Source organism: Bacillus rossius, chromosome 2 (genome assembly GCF_032445375.1).
Source record: "Bacillus rossius redtenbacheri isolate Brsri chromosome 2, Brsri_v3, whole genome shotgun sequence".
Taxonomy (NCBI): domain Eukaryota; kingdom Metazoa; phylum Arthropoda; class Insecta; order Phasmatodea; family Bacillidae; genus Bacillus; species Bacillus rossius.
In genome coordinates, this window is record NC_086331.1 from 63,449,746 (window position 1) to 63,463,463 (window position 13,718).

The following is a 13,718-nucleotide window of genomic DNA, read 5'->3' on the forward strand; positions in this document are numbered from 1 at the left end:
AAATGTAGCGTATCTAACCTAACCAACCATCCACATTGTTTTTTAATATTTTTAATGTAGCTAGCATAACCCATTTGACTATTCTTACAATATCATAGTATTTATAATATATAAAAGCTAACCTAACCAACCACTCTTTAGAGTAGTAAACTACTTGTAAACTACTTGAAATATCACAATACGTTCATAGAGAATAATAAATTAGAAAATATGTCAGCAAGTAAAAAAAAGCATTATGATAATTTTTTTCTGCAAGGAGGCTTTGCTTCAGAATTGCAAAAAAAAATTTAAAAAAAATTAATAGGGTGATTATTGTAGGGGCAGGTGAAATCAGTTTCTGTTTTTTTTTCCCAAGAAAAAAGATTTTGTCATGTAAATATATATTTATTTTGGTAAAATAGATCAAAATGACATATTTGAATTCCATATACAAGCTCTTTTTCCCAGAGAAAAAGCATCAACACCAAGTGGTGCTGTGGAATTATTCTTGTCTGAAGGTTAGGTAAACTTGTCGATTTAGGTCTGGAAAACATGGAAAAGTTACAAAATTGTGGCATTCTGAGCTTGTGGCAACCCTGAATACATTATTTTTTTATTTATTTAGAGCAAGCTGTTAGTTATTTTATGTCAGAATATTTTCAATGGTTTACAAAATGCTAGTTGCACATTCATTAAAAAACATTACAGTATAAGCCTGCTATAAAAAGTTTATTATGACGTTTCTTATGTATCGCAGGTGCAATTTTAGGAGTGAACACAAGTGATAAGCATCTTTCTTTCATTCCATGAAAATAAATTCTCTTTATGATTTGTGGACTGTAACATGTGTAAGTTTTATTTTTTTGCTTGGTTTAACTAAAGTGTATGAAAAAAGAAAATAGCAAATTTTTTTCATATTATTCTTTTTTTGTCCATTGCATGAATGCTTAAGTAAAACTGTTCAACTTTTTTTCACCCCTCTTTGCATTGAGGCCTTGTTAGTCATACTGTAGAAATGGTGTTTGAGCTGTCAAGAGTCAAATTAAACATCGCTGGCAGTTGATTCACTAAGGACCAATCATTGGGTGGGCGCTGCTTACACATGAGTTGGTATGCCATGATGTCTTGATGCTACTGTCAACTTCTGAATAAACGTAACAATTGAAAATGGAATATATCAATTAACGTAATATGATACTAAACATAATTCTCAACCTTTTATTTCACAAAAATTTATGATTGGGATATCCTGGAAACTGTCAAATTTCATACTTAATTTGTGTGCTTTTTACAGATTTGTTGACTGTTTTTTCAAACATGTATTCAACCTTATCAGTGTGCTAACGGTTTTAATCAAGATTAGGTTTCACAGCAGCTAGTTCAACTCGAGCAGGCCACCGAACAGCGAGTAACAGCTGTGACTGAAGAGTGCAGTCGGATGATCAAGGAAGCTGCATCTGCTACGAAACGAAGTAGTTATTCCAGAGATGTGAAAATGGAAGGGGCAACTGGTCATCCACAATTCAAGCAACCCACCTTTGATAGTCAATCGTTTTGGGCTGTCTACAAGCGACAGTTCGAGGCAGCTTTAAAGTGAATGGTTGGGACGAGGAAGAAAAGGCTAACGCACTCGTCTTGGCCCTGCGAGGATCTCCACTAGAGCTGCTGCAGACCATACCAGTTCCTGACCAGTAGAGGCCCTTGAGCTATGGTATGGCGACCAACACATGGGCGAGGTGTATAGAACAGCCCTGAAGATACGTCAACAGAGATCATCAGAAACACTCCAAAAATTCAAAGTCTACATTGAGCGACTCGTGCATTTAGACTGTGCAGAAGCACCAACAGAGTTCCGCCAGCAGCTAGCTAGCCACCAATACTTTTATTGATGAACTCCGAGATGCGGTGGTTCAACAAACTCTTCGTTTGACCCGGCACAAGAGGAACTGCGAGGCCGTGGTCCATGGCCTGGAAATTGAGGCAGCACGCAGTGCCTCAAGAGACACAAACATCAGGACAAGGAGAGCTGGACTGGAGCCCTACAATGGAGCAAATGCCAGAAACACCACTAATGAAGTAGATATTCTCAGGGAATTGAAGAAGCTGCTGAATGATACTCCAGGTAACCAGACGCAAAGAGCAGGAGGATGCCCGCGGTGCTTCGTCTGCAATGAACCAGGACACATTTAGTGGGACTGTCCGAACAGCAGGAAGACATTGCAGCATGAAGAGAAACAGGAAGATCAACAGGGAAATGAGCAATAGCTGGTGTGAGGGGGCGCATGCCAGCTCTGCAGGAAATGGTAGCCCCTAGGGTTTTTCATGTAACCGTACTTACTCAATGGATGGATCAATGGCAGACTAATTGTAAACACATGGGCATCTACATCTATAGTTCGCACAGACATTGTAAGTAGGGAAAAGCTGAAGAGAACACCCATTCCATACTGACTCTAGACAGCCACTGGAGACATCACCTGTGCTATGCTGTGCATGGACAGCTGGATTTGGAGGTAAGGATTGGAACTTGGACATTATCACAGACCTTTCTTGTTGCTGATATCACAGACGAGGTAGTTCTAGGAGCGGATATCATGAATCGATACGGATTCGTTATTGACATGGAAGGACAGGTACTACGTATTAAAGATGAAGAGGTGGCTTTGTTTACCCCCCCCCGGCTAATTTGATGTTCCTGTAATGCAGGTGGTAGTTAGCGACGGAAAGATTTTCGAGTTGAAGAAGCATTTTGAAGTTCATCTTTTTGCTTTCTCCACCGCCGCACATTTTTTTCACACACACACACACGCACAGTTGTTTGTTTCTTCAGCACACCTTATAACTTTAAGTTTATAGTTAGCATCAAAATAGTGCCGTTCTTGTTTAGAAATTTGAGATGAAGATGTCCCACGCTTTTCAACATGGTCACCCATCGTTAAATTTGATAAATATTACAATAAACACTAAATTACACCTTACGTTATCTACCACGTGTTTACTAACAAAGTTTTATTTGTAGGTTAGTTTGTCACTGGAATCTGATCATAGATTACAGTAATATACCTACTAACGAAAGACGTCAATACCGGTATTGGAAGTTAGAAAACAGTATTTATCTATGATGAAACACCAGTAGTGCCAACATCCATGATGTTTCATGCTCAAATGTGACGCCATTTTGCTGTTCATCTGATACACTGTTTCATAATGGAACACACCCTAATAAGCACAGATGTTGGTAACTCTGCAGGCTAATGTTTTGTTTACCTATAATTCTTACGTACGTTGCTTACATACATACAGTATCCCCCAAACAATATATAAGTTAGTGAAATTGCTATTTTCCACGGAAAACCAAATCCAATTGCGTAAATCATTAAATGCGGTTATAGTATTATTATTGTTTAAAGTACCGATAAGTAATTATTTTAATTGATTTCATTGAGTGCTTTTTGTCTTGATGTGCGTTTCTAGGCCGACCCAATATTTTGAAGGTAATTTTTGGAGATAAAAACCTCGGCCTCTATTCGGGTAAATACGGTACATCATTCGTAACAGCTTTCCCATCCTTCGGTGCCTCATTCCAATGCCGACCATAAATGAGGGCTACGAACAAGCTTACTTCAGCTATTCCTTTTTCTTCTCCAGAAGTAAGGGTAAACTGTTCTTTGAGTAAATAGATTTTAAGGGAATAAATAGCCTTTGCCTACCAATGTGCGTTCGTTGTGCTAACCACATGGGCCTCGAAACATTACTTTTGATTCTGGGCTTGTACCTCCAAGAAAGATATTAACTGCAAAAGCTCTGCGTATTCATCTCGAGGTTGCTTTGTCTAAAATGGCAGTATAGTAGCCCACCATTTCCTCCCTAAGTCTGATAATTGGAGTCAAACTGATCATGTCTGCCTTGTGAATATATGTACTTGTCAATCTGAGGCCAGTGTTTATTGAAACTCTTATACATAGAAACATCTGGACCCCCACTTATTCAAAAGCTGAGCTGAAAATGGACACAATTTAATCTACATGGTGCCTACATTGAATCCACACAAGACTAGTATTTACACTCTCTTTAAGACTAGCACGTGCTCCACTCTTCAAGCCTGTATTGGCAGAGCGTTTATGCAAGCAGTAGCTTGTTCCTGGCCAGTTCCACGGAGAATCTTTGGAACTCCTAGTAATTTCTCGACCCCATTTCCAGTGACAAGTATCGCCACTCTGTCAACCTTTTCAGTGCCCCCTGCAATATCTGTAAGTAACTCGCCATCCCAGTGTAGAAATAAAGGATCTTCGGAACATAAAGATGAATTATCATTTTCTGCTACAGTCTCTCGTTCTTTTATGCAATTACGCCTGATTGTGCACTGAGATGCTGACAGCTTATTAAAAGTCAAACCACAGGCCTCAGAAAGTGCACTGATGACAAACTTGGCTTTACGGTTCGATAAATTTACTCTGTCAAGTGATGCTGCTACATTAGTGGTGAGAATATTCTTCCTTTTAATGGGTTCCTTTGGAGTAATGCTCATGAAGGTTGATTCATCAGAACTACTGCTTATGGATTCTTCAGTTATTGCTAGTATACTTGAGGCAACACACTTGTTGAATTTTTGCATTTCATTATCAGAATGCTGACGTCTCAACTCATCTTGACTTTTGAGCTACTAGATTCTTGTCTACTCCTACCATCCTGCAGCTCTTTGTGTCTTCATGTGCATTACTAAAAACTTATTGTCATCATAAGTTTTCATTATTTGCTAAGCAGCTTTATGTGCAATGTCAAAAAGATCTGATAGGTCTCCTTTGAATATTTCCTCTATCATACGACAGCCATGAAGGAGTATTTTTTAAAAATTTTTTTTTTTTTTAAGATTGAGATAGTTATTATACAGTTTATTGAGTTTCCTTTCATTGGCATTTATTCTTTGAGTTGGAATCTTGGCCATACCCCAAATCTCCAGGACATCTTCAACAGTGGTTCTTATTCCTTTTTTTTAAGCCCAATTTGTTGCTTATATGGTTGAAAATAAGTCTTTGCAATATGTGTCCTTTTGAAGGTAGCCTAGCTTTGGAAAGTGTTTCAGTAGGCTTTCCAATGAGCCACACTTCAGAGGAAGATCTAGTAGTAGAAGTAGCTATGAGTCAGCAATGTATCTGCAACCAAGAGATTTGTATAAGATGTCATACCGTAATCACTCGCGTAATGTCCGCAGTAATTTGACCACTTTTTTGGCCAAAAAAATGGGGTGCGGACATTATGCGAGGAAAAACAAAAATACAAAATTTTGTGTCTTAATTATTACTAAAAAGGCACGAAACGTATCTAAAATCAATTTGGATTCAACTAGCTACGTATTTTAAAAGAATATTGCTGCGGGATCGCTTGCAAACAACCCGGCTTAGACCATGTTTACTTTGCTGTAATTGCCACCGGTAACTGTCTCGCACCCGCCGGAACATTAAAAAAAATTAATGTGATTAATATGTCATGGATTAAAACGGCTATTAACGGCACGGCTGCAATATTTTAGCCGTACCATATCCTTACGTGCGGCGCGTAGGGAACCAGCGAGCTGGCAACAGCGCAGTGACTCACCAGTTCCACATCTGCTGCGCACTGTACTCCCCCCCCCCCCCCTCCCTCCCGGCAACTGATGGCCTTCGTGACGTAAAGAAGGAGGAAGGGAAAGGAAACATTTAGAGCGTGAGAATGGCCGAGAGAGGGATTTCAACCAAATGTAAACAAAGAGGGGTTCTGTTCTGTCCTGACACGTAAAACAGGGTACACACTAATTAAAGTTGACGTTTCTTTTACGCTGCGCTGCGTGTCTTACCTCAACAGAAAACAAGACTGATCTATGTCAGCAAATGTGATGTTAATTTTTTTTTTTCCCGCCCCTTTACTTGATCCATTTCATACGAAACAGCACAGGCATTACTTCTTAATTCACGTATATAGTTAAAAACTTTAACTTCAAGTTCTGGGAACTTCCCAGCCTTGGGTCCGCGAAACGCACGCCGTGTTGCATTTTTTGACTGCAACTGTTCTTTTATTTTCCGCCACTAACGAACACTTTTTTCCTGCACTTCAAACTCCCTTTCAGCAGCCCTGTTCCCATGCTCTTCAGCATAACGAACAACTCTTAATTTAAACCGCGCAGTGAAGGTTTTATATTTACCCATTCTCTACTCTACACTACAAAACTCGACGCGAAACTCATGCCTTGAACTTGCGTGCGTGTTGGTCAGCTGTGTTTACCGTTACCGTGCTTTGTTCAGTTCAACGAATTTCCCCACCCTTTCAGGACAGGAGAGAAAGGACAGCTGAAGGTCACGGCTTTGTTTACAGAGCCGTCAACTTTCCATTCGTACTGCGTCCTTTAGGGGTGGCCAAAGTTGTGTTGCCCGCCGTAGACTACTGGTGCGGACATTATGCGAATTTTTAATTTTTTCTTTTAAGGATATATAAATAAAGGGTGCGGACATTATGCGAGGGCGGACATTACGCGAGTGAATACGGTATTTATGACCTGAATTGACAGTGAACACTTTTGTGTAGTTGCGTATGAAACTCTTAGGTTATGTTTTAAAGGTAAATAAGTTATTACCTACTCTCATTGCTAACTAAACTTAAACCTAGTGCTTATTTTAATGTAGGTAGTACAATTTCTATGTGTTCCTTAATAAGTACTTACCAAGCTTGAACAAGTTGAAATGCAACTAATATCACTTATAAAAGATTCACAAGAAAATCAACTAATACTTGTTTTTCACTGAAATCAACATTACTACTATTACTACTGCTGCTGCAACCTGGCAGATATCTACAGAACTATTCATTCTGCAAACAATGGGAAGTGATACTCCCTATTAGAAACTGATCTAAAACTTTTTAGTAAAGTCTTCTAAGACTACATTGTAATAGCTGATTGATTTGTTTCAAAATAACCTTTAAACAGTGAACTTTTAAAAAATAAAAAAAGAATATTCTGAACTTTCAATTCACAGGGACCCCTAAACTTTCTCCAAATGATCCAAATTTTTTTTTGATTATTCTCTTTGCATAGTGGAAGAAGGGTAGCAATATGGAGATCAATATGTTTAACTTTTATTCCTTAAAGGTAATTATAGACCACCCTAATATATATAGTAAATGTATTTCTTCACTAAATAAAAAAAAAAAGAAAACCAGGGAATAAATACCCCCTCACCAGCAGACTGTATCCTGTATTGTGGATAAAATCACAGAATTTTATGTCGAGAGGAGCACTAGCAACGTGCAAAAATGGCTAGCCCAAAGACGATTGTCTATAGAAGGTGGGCTGCCACTTAATAAGTTTAGCCAAGGAGAGCTGAAAAGAAGGGAGGATCATAGTAACTAAACTTGCCACTAGCCTAGTGGTTTCAAGGGCTGAGAGGTGTCATGCGAGGGACGAAAAATGCAGTCAAAGGAGTACTTAAAATGGCTGACAGATGGCAAGCGGGTCACAGAAGTAGGTGTAGTGATTAGCCAAGTACACTAGAGTCCCATTATAGCGAGATGTCACGGTTCCAGGTTTGATCCTCGCTATAACCGTGTCCTTGCTATAACCAAATTGGACAGATTTTGGCCCCCAAAAAATAAAAATTAACCAAAAATAGCAAAAAAATTGTGTTTAAACCTGTATAATTGGAAAATAACAGGTTATATTAACGAAATCTTAATTTCTGTGAGCAGATGTGTGAATTCTCTTAAAAATGATACCCCACAAGTACGGATGCGATCACCGATTGCGTCAAAATAACCAGAATACCTTACCACGCCACGTAAGTATAGCATCTGAGTCCGCAATCGATTACTCGACTCAGCCCGCGGCCGACGCAGCATTGTCCTGCTATCTATTGTCGACGCGGGCTGTCTGCTGGCGGCCATGTTGGTTCGGGATGTAGCTAACAGGCGGCGCTAGTGTAGTGCGACGATTTAATTCCTTACAAAAAAGCAGGAGTGCGGCAACGTATGTACACCTCAAACGAAAAAACTGGAAAACTATACTTTTTTCATTTAAAGAAACCTGTCAACTTTTTTAGAAAATAAATTTGGGATTAAACTCAAACCATCCCCACCCCCTTCCCGGACAGATACCCCAACAGCTGACGGAAACAAAAGTTACAAGAAAACTGTCCTAGCGATTCGGAAATAAATACGGTAGTGCCTATTATTTGTCGATAGTAAAATAAATATCGTGATCGTGACGTGTTTGTAAACGTGTCACGACTAAAATAATTCCAAACAAGTTTATAAATATTTGTGTATTATTAACGCGATCAATTAGCAACAAGTATAAAGACGGGTCTGACTTTCTTGGCCTAACATAGTTATAAACAATGTTATTACTCGTTAATGAAAATGTCCCAACAAACTAATTAAGAGCATTTATATTAAAAAAAAAAGTGCACATTGTTATGTTTAATGGCGGGAAAAAGTAGATTTTGTCTTTTCTAAATAATAAAAAATGCGTACAAGTATATGTATATTCAAAGGCTTGGTTTATTCGACTCGAGCATACCTTGGCCTTGAAGCCAGCCAGTGATGCTGTGACTGTGAAGTCGCAGGCACAGATCACTAACGGAAGTTTGATAAAAGAAAGAAAGGACGGGATTCTATTTTTAAGTCACACACTTAGGTGGCGACTGCAAGGCTGAAGAATGTGACAGGCGTCAACTGCAAGATGTCTAGTGGCGAGCGAGAGTGGTGGAGATAAAGCAGACAAATAACCAAAGCGCGCTTCACGCGATCACGCCGTAAATTCCTCGAAAAGACCTCGTTATAGCCGTGCTCTTGCTATTACCGTGCTCGCTATAACGGGATTCTACTGTAGTACTGAATTTGCCTCACAGAGTTGTGCTTGAGCCAGCTGAGCACAATTTGCCTCCAGGCACACAGGGGAAGAGAAGAGGAAGGACTGTAGGCACCGAACTGGCGGACTAAGTGAGGACTCGCAGAGAGTGGGTCAGGAAGGGGTGGGGGGAGAGAAGAATCTAAGCTAGCCATGCTAAATGAAGCTAGGCAAGCGGGAACTGTCGACAGCGCTGGGAACATTGACTGTGGTAGTGAATTACAGGCATGCCATGTCGGGGCTGGACACCAAACATGTCAGATCGGCATGGCAAGATCTGTTATCTAAGCTGCTCTATAGTGCACAGCACGATAGTGCAGCTGTATTGGAGGCTATGGCTGACGTACATGGGACAGGATTTGCAGGGGTTGATGCCCATGGTGCCTGGCGTACCAAAGGGCAGCCAAGAGAAAATCTTTCAGGCCAGTCGGCTTGAAGAAAACGAAATTGTTTCTCAAAAACATTCAATAAATCCTTTTAATGCATCTCAAATAAAATGATGACTCACTAAAATTTATCAAAATTATTTCTACCATAAAAATTTACTAAAAGTGGCACAAGGCTGGTGTGTAAAAAGTTAGGCTCTCTTTACGAAGACAGTTAAGAGTTTTAGTTATAATTTTTAGTCATTGTATTCAATGGTTGTTCTTGTTATGTTTATGTAACAGTTGAGAAAAACATAACTTCAACTTTGTGAGACTGCAATCATTTCACTAAATATACAGTAAAACTCGCTTAAGACGTTCCCGCGTAACACATTTTCCCGTTTATTAAGTTCAAAAAATTATTCCCTTGATCACTTCCATATATCCCTATGTTAATATTTCCCTTTCATAACGTTTGTCTTTGTATACGCTTCCCGCATATAACGTTCAGCGTTTGTGGGAAAAAATAAAAAAAATATCGTTTATCTTTAAGCTTTTGAACAATTTTTAAGGTTAATTTTAAAATTTACATATTTCCAAACGTTTAATACCGTATTGGTCCGAATATAAGGCGGCAATTTTTACATAAACGAGAGATGCGAAAATTGGAAGACGCCTTATTTTCGCACCCAAGACGTCAGCACCGCTAGCATTAGTTCCAAGCTGAAATCTACAGTAGAAACATTGTTAAACAAAATGTTCACGATATTTTATTTTAACTAAAACATCTTTACCTCACACGGGGAAAACGATAAATCCACCCAATATTGCAGTAATTCACAATTGTTTAAAGTTGAAAATTAAAATATTCTTGAGTAAAAATGTGAATGTTTAAGCATCTCAAAATGGCAACCTTTTATTACACAATTCATATTTGTACTTTGTGTACAATCGCGTGTTAACATTTAGGGTAATTTAATTTCAGATTTTTAAGGGAAATATTTGTATACTAAAATATCACAACTATTTTCAGAACGATTGTTTACGTTTACAAACAGAAAATGTTAAGAACATTTTAGATGTAATGTTTGGAAATTCACAGCTGCCAACTGTCTTTCCACAATTTTTCTTTGTTGTAAAACGAACATTGCCGAACATGCACGAAGACACCATATTTACAGGAATTTGGTACGTTGCTTCAAAAGCTAATTTAATAATTTCACAGTAATCCACGCTTTATTTATGCAAAAACCTTTCAAACAACATAATTATCATAGATTATTCTTTAAAATTCATAGGACAGAGACTGTCAGAGAGTAATATTATGGACAAATATTTGCGGTCAAATCACCGAAGTTATTCATGGCCGTATGTGTCACCATGGCAGCTAGCCACTTGTTTTGTTCCGGCAATTTGCATTCTTTGTTTGCTTTGTTACGTTTAACACACTACTAAATAGTAATACGTAGCTTAAGTGAAACGGAAAGTTAAATGCGGTATACATAAATGCAAAACGGATTTAACAACACAAAACGTATGTCTAATGAATTTTCACATTAATTTCTACCAAAATTATTTTTACATTTGTTTGGCATCCTGAAACTGCAGGTCGCCTTATATTCGGGCCAATACGGTAGTTAATTTGAACAGAACAAGACCGTCGAAAAACCTACGCCGCACGCTACACGCTGTTGTATCTGTGCGCCGTTTCGAGTGACGAATGAGAAACGCGCACGATCGTCGAAACCTGCGCCGCACGCCACACGCTGTTACTTGTGTGTATTTCGACGAATCATGTGCCTGCGTTTGTTTGGACTGAGAGGCTGTTCCACCTGCAGAACATTTTCCCCATTCATGGCTTAACTGACGAATGAGAAACGCCAGCGATCTTCGAAACCTGTGCCGCACGCCCAATCACCTGCTTGCATTCTCAGGGACTAGAGGCTGTTCCATCAGTACACCAATTTTCCAATTAAAGTCACGTGACGAAAACAAAGTAAAAAGTAAACCATATACCGCCAGTATACTACTTTCTTTGAATTATTTGCGTATATTTTTTAAAACAATAAATGTTAGTATTTGCTTTTTTTGCTAGTGTTTTGATAATACTAATTTTAATGTGCTTATTAAATTAAATACTGTTTTAATAATTCAATTTACTTATAAAAAATATGTCATTAGTTATTCCGTTATTCCAGCATGCCAATGATAGTAAGTGTATTTTTGTGTGAATACAGCACATGTCATTTGAGTAAAATCGATTTTTACGTTGGAAATTACTTTTTCCTTTAAAGAAGTTTTCCCTGTTAAGAAGTTTTAAGCATCCAGTCCCTTGAAAAACTTCTTAACAGGGTTTTACTATACATGTTTTAACTACTTGCTTAATTGTATCTGCTGACAGATTTTAACACTTTTAGAACATTTGAGAAACCAAAGAACTATATACACTTCACAAGTTTGACTAAGAAAGAATTTAGTTTTAAAGAATGTTTACACCCTGCTAAAGGAAGGCTTACAGTGACAAAAGCTGTTTAGTTTGGATCTTAGCTTAGCAAGCTTAGGGCTTGTTTCTTAAAACTTATTACTTGACAAGTTACAAGTCTTGAGTGTACATGACAAGTTCTTTTAAGCTTCTGTTTCTATGAAAACAGAAAGTTGTAACTTTTTTTATCAGCCATTTTGGAAAAAAACCAATTCTGCATCACTCTTTGATAGTTGCTAGAAAGACAGGAAATGCGATCAGCTTAGTTTGCATGCATAAAAAATTTAAATTATTTGGATATGCAAAAGACTGGCGGTTTATCATAAAACATGTTTAAGTCAAACCTAATAAAAAGAAGGCTTGTAACTGTTATTTTGTGTTGGACTTATTCATATTAGGTTAAATAATCTCTAAATTTACATGTCTTCTATTTATCCTTCACCAAAATTCACAAATTTTTGTGGCCGCCATCTTCGGACCACAAAAAAAAAATTTCACGTCGAAAATAAAAATTGGTTGGACAAAGAAACTTTATTGACTCAAAATATATTTACTGTTCGTAGGTACTGGAAAATGAATATTAAATATTGCTCGCAAGTAAATCCCTTGGTTGCTTGCAACTCACGCTACAAGACGAAGGACGACGTCCTCGGAACAAAGATGAAGTTACTCGATCATTGTTTTGGGCTCCTATCTAAAACTGTGGTCTAAAGAATTCTAATTAAATGTCAAAAAATGTTTGAAGTTCAGCATAGCCTAGACCGCAGATCATAAATATATTATTTGTGAGCCATGCCCGACACGCGACCTACCGGTACCTCGTACAGGCGTTGACTGACTCATGTGACGTAATTTCCACCCAAACACAAAATTTCACAGAAAAATTTGAGCCAATTATGGCACATGGCAACAGCACTTCAACCAAATCCAGAGTTGTTTTCTCACGCTTGCACAACTCTTTTTCTTTCTAATTATTATGTAAGTGGCAAATTATTGCATCAGCCAGTTTTCAAACAAAGAACTACAGTAAAAAAAATTACAAAAGAAAATTATTTTAACACAAATCTGTGAGTAAGAAAATTACAACAAACACTACTGAAAAAAAAATTGGTTGAAATACATAAAAACGTAACTAAACAAATTAATTTTTAACCGGCTTCTAGTCAATTCCAAAAGAGAGTCCAACTTAAGTGAAGGAATGGCCACACCAAGATATAACAGTAACTCTGCCAGCAGCAGGTTGGCTTTGATGCCACACAACATAAGTATTTGCTTATGATAGGAATAGGAGTAAGATTCTTCTGTTACTTATTATTATATACTTATATACGTAGCGAATAGCTTTAATACTAAATCAGTTGTTAGGTATACAGTTTTTATTATTTTGGGGCACTGATGTTTATGGTGAATAAGCTACATAAAGTTATTTTTACCTGATTGTTTATTGTTAACTGGTGTCCAGCTTATAACTTTGCAACATTATTAAATTTCACTTGTGCAGTGGTAGGTGGCACCATTCCTTAATGATACAGGATAAATGAAAATAACACCAGTGTGCCTTCTGTAAGTCAGAAAACTGCTTATGAGCTTTATAAAAATATGTCCATAAATAATTATGTTTTTTGTTAATTTTTTTTTTAAAATACAGGCTAAATTTATTTGAAATGGGAATAACTATTGTGAATAGAAAAAAACATTGTTATTGTTATAATAGTATTCTGCAGCATTATAGAAAATGTAATTTGGTGTCTACACTTACACAAATAAAATATTTACTGGCATAATGGTCATATTTTATCAAGATTTTGGTGAAGAAATGTTTGTGCGCTTGAGTTATAGAATAAATGTTACTATATTTGTATGTATTCATTATTTGGACTTACTGTCCCTGCCAGCTAGTTTCTTGCAGTGCATATAGATTGATGAGTTAATTTCTTTAGTAGTAGCAAAGTCAGCACAAACATTTAATCAAAACTATTAATTTCTCACTGCTATTTATACTTCATCAATGTAATGA

General features: G+C 37.5%; 1 protein-coding gene across 5 annotated transcripts in view; it reads left to right on the forward strand.

The window, feature by feature from the left end:
* LOC134529327 (protein son of sevenless) overlaps positions 1-13,718 on the forward strand; it is a 386,073-nt gene that overhangs the window by 81,015 nt on the left and 291,340 nt on the right. The window lies entirely within an intron of this gene.